This window comes from Cebus imitator, unplaced genomic scaffold (genome assembly GCF_001604975.1).
Source record: "Cebus imitator isolate Cc_AM_T3 unplaced genomic scaffold, Cebus_imitator-1.0 Scaffold28, whole genome shotgun sequence".
Classification (NCBI taxonomy): domain Eukaryota; kingdom Metazoa; phylum Chordata; class Mammalia; order Primates; family Cebidae; genus Cebus; species Cebus imitator.
The window spans coordinates 8,778,462-8,789,385 of record NW_016107343.1 but is presented as its reverse complement, the minus strand read 5'-3'; the positions used below and the strand labels follow the sequence as shown (position 1 = coordinate 8,789,385).

General features: G+C 39.5%; 1 protein-coding gene across 2 annotated transcripts in view; it reads right to left on the bottom strand.

Moving 5' to 3' along the window:
• LOC108300492 (tubulin-specific chaperone cofactor E-like protein) overlaps positions 1–10,611 on the bottom strand; it is a 165,233-nt gene extending 154,622 nt beyond the window's left edge. Inside the window, exon 1 of one of the 2 annotated variants that reach the window (XM_037736754.1) lies at positions 10,405–10,611. The gene's annotated coding sequence lies outside the window, so the exon portion shown is untranslated. The remainder of the gene's footprint in view (positions 1–10,404) is intronic. The other variant, XM_017523560.2, reaches the window with a different exon arrangement.
• Positions 10,612–10,924: the final 313 nt, after the last annotated feature.

The window sequence follows — 10,924 nt, the reverse complement described above, 5'->3', positions numbered from 1 at the left end:
ATTCTCCTGCCTCAGCCTCCTGAGTAGCTGGGATTACAGGCACGCGCCACCATGCCCAGCTATTTTTTTGTATTTTTAGTAGAGACGGGGTTTCACCATGTTGACCGGGATGGTCTCGATCTCCTGACCTCGTGATCCACCCGCCTCGGCCTCCCAAAGTGCTGGGATTACAGGCTTGAGCCACCGCGCCCGGCCACAAAAATTCTTAATAACTACGGCTAGAATACATAATTTTATCTACTCCACAGAGATTCCAAAAGAGGTGCCATCATGTCTCAGTCAGAAGTATTTGCCACTACCACAAGTTAAATCAGTCAGCAAAAACCACAACCACAATAGATTTAATACTGAATATATGATTTTGTACCCCTACTATACCTTACAACTGATATGCAAGAGTTAATAATTTATATCATGCTTCATAACAATAGGTGCTGCTCAGTAACTCAAGATTAATACATGTGCACTGCTGGTAGGAATGTAAATGGTACAACTGTGTGGAAAACACTATGATGTTCCTCAAAAAATTAAGCATAGAATTACCATATGACCCAGCAATTCCCCTTCTGGGTATATACCCAAAAATTGAAAGCAGAAGTCAAACACATATTTGTACACCAATGTTCAGAGCAGTATTAGTCACAACAGTCAAAAAGTAGATAAATGGATAAACAGAATGTGGCAGATACATACCATGGAATATTATTCAGCCTTAAAAAATTTTTTGACACATACTACAACATATATGAACCTTGAAGACATGATGCTTAATGAAATAAGCCAGATACAAAAGAACAAATGGTATATGACTCCACTTCTATGGGGTAACTAGAGTGGTAAGTTCATGGAGACAGTAGAATGGTGGTTGTCAGGAGCCAAGGGCATGGGGAATGGGGAGTTATTAATTAATGGGTACAAAGCTTCAGTTTGGAAAAAGAAATTCTGAGGCTGATTGGCGGTGATGGTTGTGTAACAATGTGAGTGTACTTAATGCCACTGAACTATGAAATGGTTAAAACGACCATTTTTATGTTATGTGTATTTTACTACAAAATAAGCATTTTTGAAAAATACAGGAATATAGTGTATGCTATATTTAAAAAAAGATGAATATAGGTGAAGTCCACAATTCCTGATTCTTACTCTTGGCACTTAACAAATGAATGCAAATAATTCACTTGAGGATCTTAAATCATGAGGGATAAAGCAGCCAAGTCTCAATAAATACATTTACTGGGAGATCTGATTTATGATGTATATAATCTTCATTTATGTTTTTCTTGGAACCCTTTAACAATGTTCATGAGGAAATCGTCACTAAATGAATGAGGGACTAATGGAGTCAATAATTAAATTGCAAACTCCAAAATGGTATTTGCCTTTACAAAACTCATGCCTTAAGTTATTAATAATGCCTATGAGAAAATATGATCCCCATACGATTCTCATATAATAAAGGTTTAATAGTTTAGACTTGTTTTCAACATTTTAAGGGTTGCAATTCTTTCCTAAAATTATGTGCTTCAAGCATTTACTTATGAACTAAATAATAACTTGATTATAAATATAATAAAGGTATTCTCAAAAAAGAAGTCTCTTTATTGACATAATGGCATCTATCAGAACACTTGGTATATGAAAGATTCATTGCATTATTCTCTTAAAATAAAATGCTATAAAGATATGTGTAAATACAACAGAAAGGGGAAAGTGCTAATGCTAAGTTTCCTAAAGAAGAAAAAACTTTCTCCCGGTATTTCATAGGTTGAGTCTCATTCTTCACAAATTCCCTATCTGCAAATTTCCCTACTTGCCAAAAGGTACTTGTTACCCCAAAATCAACCCTTGCATCATTTTCGTGGTCATTTACAGATAATCACAAAGTGACAAAAAATTCGAGTTGTTCAACGTGTAGGTTTCCTGCTGCGGTAGAACAACGTGGCACTATGCCTTCTTGTTTCAGCTCTAATAATATAAACAAGTGTCCTTTCCATGGTCTATCTAGTGCCATGCTTTTCATATTTTTGTGCTTTTTGTTGGTGATTTCACCATTTAAGTGGTCCCCAAGGGTAGTGTTGAAATGCCATCTAGTGTTTCTAAAGCATGAGGCTCTAACATGCCTTATGGAGAAAATACACAATTAGATCGCTTTATTCAGGCGTGAATTATAGGGCTGTTTGCAGTGAGTTCAATGTTAATGAATCAATGATATATATTAAATGTCTTTAAATAGAAACTGATATAAAACAAAATTGTCTATTGATCACTTGACATAAATGTTATGATCAGAGACTCACAGGAACCTAACCCTGTATTTCCCCTAGGAGTAACAATATTCACTAATTCACTGTTCATCGCAACTTTGCAAAAAAGTACTGTGAATAATAAGAATCAACTGCATTCTGTTGAAGAAAATAACCCTGAGGAAGGAAAAATAGACCAACGAAACAGAAAACAGAGCCCAGAAACATGCCCATGTAAATATGGCAGGAAGTAGCACAGAGATCAGTAGAAAAACATTACGCTATTCAATAAGTGGTGCTAGGACAGTGAGTAACAATCTGGGAAAAGATGAAATAGAATCCCTACCAAAAAATTCACCTCCAGATAAACTATGAAAGCAAACTTTATCTCCTTGAGAAAGAAAGGAGATAGTTTCCTATTTCTTCTAATAGGAAAAGAACTTTATGATCTTGATATAGGGAAATAGTTCATAAAGCAAACATATTTAAAATACATTTTAAAAAAGTTGAGCAGTCAAATGAAAAACTTGGCCAGGCATGGTGGCTTACATCTGTAATTCCAACACTTTTGAAGGCCAAGGCAGGAGGATCACTTGAGCCCAGGAGTTCAGGACCAGCCTGGGCAATACGGCAAGACCCCTATCTCTACAAAAAAAAGTCAGTCGGCCATGGTGGCATGTGCCTGTCACAAGTCCCGGATACTTGGGAGATTGAGGTGAGAGGATCACAAGGAGGTGAAGGGTGTACTGAGCAGAGATCACGCCACTGTGCTCCAGCCTGGGTAACAGAGCAAGACCTTGCTTAAAAAAAAAAAAAGAAAGAAAGAAAAGAAAAGCTTTTGATGGTCAAAAGCCATTAAAAACATGAAAAGACAAGCCAGAAACGGGAAAAAAGATACTTGCAACACAGGTAACTAATACAGAGAGTTCTTAAAAACAGTAAAAAGAAGGTAAACGACCTAGCAGGAAGATGGACAAAAGACATAAACAAGTACTTAATGGAAGATAAAATTAAAATGGTTAATATATGCAAAAGATGCTCACGTTCAATAATTACCAAACAAAAAGTAAAACCTCAGTGAGATACCATTTCATACAAATCAGCAAAACTTAAAAACTCTGACAATAGCAAGTATTGAAGAAAATGCAGAAGAACAGAAACTGGCAATGTAGCCAGTGGAAATATCAACGGGTACAAACACCTTGGAAAATAATTTATTACTATCTAGTAAAGTTGGACACTATGTACACACTCTATGATCCAGCAATTCCACTTCTCAGTATAAACCCTATAGGAACTGGTATAGTAACTTGTACTGAGCAGCGGGAAACAAGTAAAAGAATGTTTATAACAACAGCATTGTCTAAAACTGCAAAAATCCTGGGGGTCTGGGGTGGGTGAAGTGGAGAAGCCCTTACATCTCAAAACAGGTAATTGGGTGAACTACAATATAATCATAAAATAAAATGTTACACAGCATGGAAATTAACAACTGGTAGTTCATTATGCCTACTTCCTCATCAACATGAATGGCTTTAAAAAACAATGTTGATTTGTTCACAAAGGGCAGAAAATAAAACAATGCTGAATGGGTTAAAAAAAAAACACAAGCATATATACAGTATAATTCCATTTATACAAAATTTTAAAACATGAAAATTAATCATCTTATCATTTAAGGTCACATACATATATGGCAAAAATTGCAAAGAAAATGTAGAGAATAAACACAAAATTCAGAATACTGGTATCCTAGCGGATAGTATAATCAGGAAGGCAAAAATAGAACACTAAATTCCCTCTCCAAATCTGCTCCTCCTCCACTCACTCCCATCTTGGAAGTTATATTTGACTTTTCACTTTGTCTCATACCCCCATAACTAATCAGCAAGACCTATCAATACCACATCTAAACCATTCCAATTCTGCCCAATTGTGTCCGTATCTATTACTTTATTCTTGTTCAAGCCATCATCAACTTCTCACCAGGACCTCTGCATTAGCCTCCACCCTGGTCTCTCTTGACTCTTGTACAATTCATTCTCCACAAAGCAGCCAAGTGATCTTCTCAAAATTTAAGTCAAATCATGTCCTTTACACTCTCCAATGGCTTCCCTTCACATGCGGAATAAAATCCAATCTCTTCCTCACAGTCACCAAGGATTCACTTAATCTGACTGTTGTTTATGTCTCTAACCTCATTTCCTCCCACTCTTTTCTTCTAGCCCACTATTCAGCCTCCGTGGCTTTCTACTTCTCAAACTTGCTAAGCTGATTTCCCCCTATGGCCTCTGCATTTGCAGGACTGCCTTTCTCCTGTCTCTTGGCAGAGCTGCTTCATCTCAGTGTTTAAGTCTCAAATTTAAACACAAATGTCACCTTCTCAAAGGGGCTGCTTCTGACCACTCCATCAAAAATAGCACTACTGCCACCATCACTCATGGTCACTTCACCCTCTGTCATTCTTTATAGCACTTATCATAATCCGTTAGGTTAGTGTTTGTTCTCCAGCAGAAAATAGGTCCCACAAAAGCAGGGATTTGTCAGTCTAGTTCAATTTTGCACACAGCAGTGCCTGGCATATGACAAAAAAATACTCACTGGATGAATGAAAAAGTGAATTTTATTTCCAATAGACATGAAGCAACACCTTCTGACAGTGAAAAGAAAATCAAGTTCACCAATGGCAGAATGAGGAGAAAGAAAAATTTTGAAAATCACCAGAAAAGCATTATTCCAAGACAGTTTTAAATTATACTTTTCACAAAGTACTTGTTATGGATCACATTCCTAAGAATGATTAATGATTAATTAAAGTTTCACACAGCTTTAAGATCCTGAGTTTGGGAAATGTGTTACCTGTTTAAATTTCATTTTTAGAAGAGCACTGTGATTAAAAGCATGATCTTCAGTTAGTTCTGAGTTTACTTATGACCCTTCTGCGTAATTTGAACAAGTTACTTACCTATCTCTATGCCTGCTTCCTCACTTGTAAAATGAAGCTGTTAAAAGCTATTTCAGTTATTGTGAAGATTACATGATATAAAGTTTTTGAAGCATCTAGTTAAGTAGCTGGCATGTAGTAAGTGGTAAACAAACTAGTTATTACTATGAAAGCTGAGAATTTCAGATAAATGGGGAAGCTGATATAAATCAAATAAACAAACAACATCCCCATCTGGCAGAGATAAGAATACATGCCAGGATTAAATCGTTTTCCCTCCCAGAAGACAAATGTACACAAAGGTAATATATAATAAGTACGGACAAAGGACTTTGAGAACACTGAGGGAGTGACTATCTTCACTAAGGAGGGCAGTCATCACATGTAAAACTGAGTTTTGCAAGACAACAGCAGGAATTTACTAGATGAAAACAAGGGGAAAGCATGTGCACAAACACAAATGAGTGAGAGATGCAAAATAGTGAGAAAGTAGTGCAGTTGGTGTACAGTATATATGGGAGGATGGCTAGAAGGTAAAGGATTGGTAGGGCCAGATGGTAAGGTTCACCATTCAAAAGCTTGCACTTTATTCTTCCATTAGTGGGGAGATGAAGGGGAAAAAACTTAACATGATAATTTGATACCAATTCTTCTAAAGAAGGCAAAGCACCTTTATGAATTTAAACACCACACAGGGCCACAATCTGTTAATATAAAATAGAAAATATATTAAGCCTTAGTTCTTAAAATCATATGAGCAATTTGTTTATTAACAATGACTGACCTGGAACCTCTCCTCAGAATGTTTTATTAATTATTATGGTGACCACTGTTGTGCTAGGCATCTTCGTGACAGCAGATAAAATCTATTGTGAGTTTACTATGTGTCATGTACTGTGTTGTTTTGTATGTGTTATCTCATTTAACTATCACAACACTTTTATAAGGGGTACTACTGTCCCACTTTGCAGATCAGAAAACCGAAGCAAAGAGATTATGGGCCGAGAGACAGGGAGTGACAAAACCAATATTCAAATCCAGGCTGACTTCAAGGGCCTAAAATTAAACCAGTTTGCTGAACTATGACATTGCTCAGTTTATTAACATCACTTGCTGAAAAATTATTTGAGTACCCACTGTAATTTAAAGCATCATGCTAGTCAGTGACTTGTAACTTTTGCTGTATGGAAGAATCATCTGGGCAGCTTGATAAAATGTGGATTCTTAGGTTCCACCTGAGATTCTGATTCAGTAAGTCTAGGTTAAAATTCAGGGATCTGCTTTATTTTATTTTATTTTTTTAAACAGGGCCTCACTCTTCTTACCCAGGCTGGAGTGCAATGGTGTAATTACAGCTCACTGAAGCCTCAACCTCTGGGGCTCAAGTGATCCTCTGGCCTCAGCCTCTCAAGTAGCTGGGACTATGGTATGTACCACTAGGCCCAGCTAATTTTTAAATTTTTCATAGAGATGGATCTCCCTATATTGCCCAGGTTGCCCTCGCCTCCCAGACTCAAGCAATCCTCCTACCTCAGCCTCCCAAAGTGCTGGAATTATAGGCGTGAGCCACAATGCCTTGCCAGATCCGTATTTTTAACCACATGTTCAGTCAATTCTGATTCACCTGGTCTATGAACTATGCTCTGGTAGACCCTGTGCTAGATGTCCTAGTGATTCAAGGATATTTGAGCCTCCTGTTCACTAGGCATTTATAATCTAAAAGGGATAAAAATAAGGTGCACAAATAATACCAAGCAATATAGCAAACGTAGTACAGACAACATAAGTAACAAAGACTTCAAAGAGGGGTCATCTGAAATGAAATGAGAGCGAGGAGGATTTCATTAAGAAAGGGAACATTTTATAATGCAGACTTTCAGGGATAATTTTAAACACAAAAGAAGGTACATGAGCAGAGGCCTTGGCAGGCAGAGGAACTACATTTAGGAGTATAGTGAAGATGCCAGAAAAAAAGTAGAGAAAGGCTGTGGAAGGCCCTAAATGTCAAGCTAAACACTATGGGCTTTATTCAGTGCCTGTATTAGAAAGCAGCTAATGGTTTTTGAGGAGGGAAATGGAATAATCACAGCAATATTCTTTGGAAGAGTACTCTCATGAAGCTATACAAGGAACAGACAATGGGAATTGTCCAGTTATTACCATTCTAATCCCAAAGAAGTAAGTCAGAACAGTAGCATGAAAAAGGGAGAAATGATAAATCTTGTTGACTAGCCACATGTAGGAGAAAGGCAACGATTGCAAATAAATTATTCCGTCACCCTCGAAGCCCAAATTGTATCACTATCAGTTTCGTATTACTTCTTATATAGCTAACCAGGCCCAAAATATATAAAGAGTTCACTTATTTAAAACACAGCCCAGGACTAAGTAAATTAGACTCTAAGTAACCAACATACATGTCACACAGTTCACACACTAAGAAAAGAAAAAAAGTACTATATAACAAATATAAGTATCTGATTTTCAAAATCATAGTAGTTTGGAAGCAAAATTTAGAAGGGGAAAAGAGCCTGTTACAGGTGGACAAGCTTAAGAGTGTTGGGATCAAAGAAGAAACAAAAACTGTTAAAAAGCAAACACAATCACTCAGGGTCACTTCTCCATAAATGTTTATTGACAAGTACACATGATTCCCAGAAAAATGAAATAAATAAGAATCTTCCTTAATGTTCCAAGCACCTACCACAAAAGAAAATATTCTTTAAACATTCATTAAAGTATTTTAAAACAAATATTTCCCTGATTAAGAGGTCATTTTTAAAGGACGGCTGATATATGCCAGCATATGCTCTATCAGTACCCAATAAATAATTAAAAGCAAGAAAGACATATTTTATAACACACAAAGTTTGAAGATGATAGAATGTTTTCATAAAGCATTTGATGAAGAATGTGACCCCACTGATGAAGTTTAACTTGAGTAATTCTGCCCTGATGACTGTGTCTTTGAATTCTATGTTACAAGTAATATGAACTCATCCTCAACAAAAAGAAACACTATTGAATTGGTCTCAAATATATACACTGTAAATGTACCTACTGAAATTAGACAACATCCTTTGACTCTCAATGTCCTGGAATAATAGGCTGTGTAACAACTTTTCAAAGGACTTTAAAATCCCAACATTTAACATTACCTAAAGGGCTCCACTTTGTTCACCAGCAGTCATTAATGTTTATTATGAGTTAATACTATTTTTTCTAAGGACCCCACCTAAAATTTTTGTAGGGGGAATTAAGTTGTTAGTTGATTCAAAGTTATACTTTGGTTTATGATTAAGCTTAAAATATACACCAAAGCCACAAACTGTATAGCTTTGACATATATTTTATGGTGTATTTTCACATATTTTTCATTATGTAGCAAAAAGTATATCATAATAATTACTGGAGTAAGAAGAATTTTGGATGCTTTTAAATAGCAGAAAAGCAAATCAGTGTATCTTCACAACACTGGAACAGTAAAATAAAATTTCTTTAACTATGTTGTGGTGATAAGGCAACTAAATGGAACTAGGCCTCTCATATTTCTCAGACACAGCAAAGGACAGAGAAAACTAAAACACGCACGCATACACAAAATTTCATCAATCAAATGATCAGGCAACATTAAGACATCAAAGGTGAAGATTATGGTACTTCATATGCTACATGGTATAAACATCTAAACTGAAGCAATCAACTGCACCTAGCTGCCCTCCCTTTCCTAAAAACAATTCATCTTCCTAGAATCATCCTTACTCTTCAGAAGCTTACAGAATGAGGACACTGATTGAAGCCAAATAAATGTGCCTTTCACACAAAGGGCAGATTTTAAATATAGAAACAGTGTTTTTCAAACTGCAAGTTGTGACCCACAAATCATCAATTTAGTAAATGTCAGCCAGCATTTTTTTTTAATGCAAGAGGATGGAATATAACAGAAATTAGCAGAACATATCACATGTAATAAGGGTATATACTGTTTTATGAAAGTTTCCCTTCATACCTAGGTATGTACTAGACCAGAATGTAAGATGTACTTATTACTGTGAGGCATGATTTTCTTTTTTTTTCTTCTTTTTTTTTTTGTTTAAGTTTGAAAGCTACCACCCTAGAGATCTAGGTCTAATGCTTCTCAGGACCCAAAAAGTGAATGTTTTCCTTAGTCCTCGGCACCTGTTCGTACTCTTTGCTCAAGATAGACTAGTGGAAACTAATTTAAGAGCTCCACAGCAGCATGAAGTGAATAAGGGACAAGCCCCAGCTCAGTCAGTATTCGGACTTTAAAGCACTGCCAGCTCCCCTCAACAGCCCTAGGCGTTGCCTACAAGCTCTCTGTAGCCTAGCAACCTTCAGAGGAGAGCTCCTCCTTCCTCCACTGACTGTATACAGTTCAACACTTCCAACCAACTTTCCTCAGCTACAACTTCTGGAATCACTGTGTCCCAATAAAAGACAATATTAAATCTCCTCCCTTCACCAATTCCCAGAATGTATTCCTACTAGAGGATCTAGAACTTAACAGAGAAGCTCCACAGAGATCCTTACTTCCCCCAAGATCCCAGGACAGGGTACCCTCCTGTCAGTCCTCATCTTATCCCAACCCCTTCGTTCTCAGTCTCCCAACCTTGGAGCAAATCTTTTCTCCCAAAAGCCCTTATTCAATTACCACATCCTTTTATCAGCCCCTGGTAAGAGCAGGCCTAATGTCCCAAGAGCCCAGACATGCCCGTCCTTCCCCCAGCAAACCTCCCTGGTGACCTGTCCTCTTTTCTGGGATTCTGTAGTTCAGAGACAAGTTTCCTGTTTCCCCAGCAGTCCCAGGCACGTCTCCCTCTCCTACCAGCTTAGAGACATCTACCCATCCCCCCCGATAGGGCACGGTGAGACGCCTCGATTCTCCCAGGAAACCGGGGAAGCTCCCCCACACGCCCTCCTCCAACCCGGGGCCAGCCCCCCAGCCCAGCCCAGCCCAGCCCAGGACCCTCCCTGCTCCGCCCTAGCCCAGGCCAGGCAGGCTCCATCCTCCCTCTAACCTTAGGGCAGGTCTCCCATTCCCACAGCTGCTCAAGACCGGCCCCGTGTGGTTCTCAGCCCTTCCCCGAGTGTCCTATCCCTGCACCCTGCAGGAGAGACCCCCAGCGCCTCGGCTCCGGAGGAGAGCGCCTCGGGCCGCAAGAGCCCGGCAGAGCCGGCGGGCCCGGCTCCACTCACCCCTCAGCCCGGGAGGCGGGGGAGCTGCTGCGGCGGCTCCTCCGGCTGCGCCTCTCCTCCCCCCTCCCGGCCACCGCTGTCGCCGCCGCTCAGCTTCGGGCCTGGTCCCGGCCGGCCCCGGCCCGGCTCAGCTTCACCTAGTCCCCCAATCTGGCCGCCGGAGCCCTGTGTCCTGCATTGACCCGGAAGCAGCTTTCCCGGCCCAACAACAACACGTGACCCCGCCGCACGTGTCACGTCCGCTGCGTGAATGGGAGGGGGCGCCGGAGGAGCGGGTCCTACCCAACGGAGCTGGGTTGCCATGGCGACAGGGATGCCTGTGCTGGCCTGGGCTTCACCACAAACATCTCATCTGCTCTTTCTCGTGCCCATCCATTGAGGGGACATCCCCAGGGGCAGAACGGGAGTACACATTGTCATATCAGAGGACGATGGGGGCTGCAGAAAGGAGCACTGGGGGGAACCTTTCCAGAGACACTTGGAATCTTGGCCTGGCTCTGTTACTGATTTGCTTGTGACC